Here is a 2,438-nt window from a genome sequence, read left to right as displayed (position 1 = left end):
TTACTGCAGCATTTCCCTAGCCGTGGTGGATAACCCCTCTTATGCTGTATAAAATCATCTTTACTTTCAGCTTATTACGAAAAGTAATATGTGCAATCAAGGAAAATATGTTTACCCATCTGGATCACCTCCCTTCGTAAGCAAAGACTATTATCTTCTGGATCATGATAACATAAGCTGCCTAGTAAAAGAAATCGATGAATCAAAGAGAGAAATGAGATGCTCTTTGTCTAAGTAACCAACTATATCTTTTTATCATATTTTATCTTTTCTTCAACATATTGAACAGACTTCTCGACAAGCTAAGCAGCATCTTACATTCTGATTTCTGAGATAATTTTCAGCTCATTGGTTCTTATGTGGGCATTGCAACTGTCGGCATATTTATAGTGTGGTACACCCAGGCTTCTTTTCTAGGAAATAATCTTGTGAGTGACGGCCACACACTTGTTGAACTATCACAGCTTCGTAACAGGGGTGAAGGCTCAGCAAGGCCAAATTAGATTTTCGTTACTTATTTAAGAAATGCACATATTATTTTACGATAGCTGTCCTGCTGTTATTACTGCTTGCTTATCTCTTGGTACAAGGAAAATGGCACAAAAGAACGCAAGTAGTGCAGAAACTTCCGAGCGTGGAAACCTTAGGATGCACCACTGTGATATGTTCAGATAAAACAGGAACCTCGACTACCAATCAGATGTCTGCGTCAGACTTCTTCACATTGGGAGGAAAAACCACAGCCTGTTGAGTTTTTGGTGTCAAAGGGACAACTTACGATCCTAAGGATGGCTTAATAATGGACTGGAATTACTATAATATGGATGCTACCTTGCTACTCATGCTGAAATATGTGCAATCTGCAATGATGCTGGGATCTTCTGTGATGGTCGTGACTCGTGTGCTCAAAGCAACTGGATTGCCTACTGAGGCAGCTCTCAAAGTTTTGGTGGAAAAGATGAGAGTACCAGATAGCAAAGTAAGGAGCAAGATCCGGGACGCATAGATTGTATCGAGCTATTGGATCGATCGCAACACAGTTAAATTAGGTGAGCATACTTTTACTTCATCCATCTATCTATTTGCTACTATTTTCGAACTAGCGTATCAATATTTTTTAATATAGGATGCTGTGATTGGTGGATGAAAAGATCGAAAAGGGTCAATTTGATTGTGTTCGTAAATCCATGGGTGTTATTGTGCGGGATCCAAATGGGACTTGTCAAGGTTGTTTCATGTCAGCAATAGCAATGGAGTCGAGTGCAATTGCGCTTTTTTTTAATAACTGTTGTCTGAACTACATTAGACACTACAGATAATTGGTCTCTAAAATATTTTTTTTTATTTATCTGCTGGCTTCGATATACTCTATTTGCCATAAAAATTCTTATTTTTAGTCTAATTCTAGTAATCTTGTTGGTGTGTTGTGGGCTGTATATGCCTCGGAAATTTCAATTGGCAAGCAACTGAATCGGTATTATCTTTATCTATAGAAGTAGGTTCAATGTTGTTCCTTTACAAGATGTTGTGTCCGTTTAACTATTTTTTAACGTTCTTCAGTTTCCAAAAGTAAAAAAATCCTCACCAACAGTTTGAAGTGTTATATGTCCTTTGTGCAAACAATTCTTCTGTGAAGTCCAGCTCCACAATATGATATTTAATCAAGGAAATGGTTAGGCGTTTTTGATGTGTTGAACTCTGTCACAGAAGTTGAGTTTGGTAATATCTGGACATCTGATTAAAACATGTTTTGTCTAGAGTTCTGTTGAGAGTTTGCTAGAATGTAGTACACACGTTCAACTTACAGATAGGTCAACTGTTCCAATTGACGAGTCTTGTAGGCAACTATTGTTGTCGAGGCTCTTGGAGATGAGCTCAAAGGGTCTGCGGTGCTTGGGCTTGGCATATAAAGATGACTTAGGTGAGCTTTCAGGATACAATGCTGAGACTCATCCTGCCCACAAGAAGCTGCTTGATCCGTCCTGCTACTGTTCCATTGAAAGTGATATAGTTTTTGTGGGAGTTGTTGGACTAAGGATGAGTAGTGTTAAGTTTTCAAGAATAATGAATCTAGAAAACCTTCATTTTCCTTCTAGTTTGACAAAAAAACTAAAAACCAGGACCCACCACGTGAGGAAGTTCACAAGGCGGTAAATGACTGCAGAAGAGCTGGGATCAAAATCATGGTTATAACTGGAGACAATAAATCCACTGCTGAGGCCGTTTGTAGGGAATTCAGTTGTTTTCTCATGGTGAGAATCTTAGGGGAAGTAGTTTTACTGGCAAATAATTCATGGCACTTTCTTCTCAGCAACAAATTGAGATATTGTCACAAGATGGAGGCAAGGTATTTTCTCGTGCTGAACCCAGGAACAAACAAGAAATTGTAAGGATTCTGAAGGAGATGGGTGAAGTAGTTGCAATGACTGGAGATGGCG

At 38.8% G+C, this 2,438-nt stretch overlaps 1 pseudogene; it reads left to right on the top strand.

Moving 5' to 3' along the window:
- Window positions 1-525: 525 nt before the first annotated feature.
- The window catches only part of LOC107853814, a 2,891-nt pseudogene continuing 978 nt past the window's right edge, over window positions 526-2,438 (top strand).

Source organism: Capsicum annuum, unplaced genomic scaffold (assembly GCF_002878395.1).
Source record: "Capsicum annuum cultivar UCD-10X-F1 unplaced genomic scaffold, UCD10Xv1.1 ctg73877, whole genome shotgun sequence".
Lineage (NCBI taxonomy): Eukaryota > Viridiplantae > Streptophyta > Magnoliopsida > Solanales > Solanaceae > Capsicum > Capsicum annuum.
The sequence above is the reverse complement of the archived record's forward strand: the minus strand, read 5'-3'. Positions and strand labels throughout refer to the sequence as shown.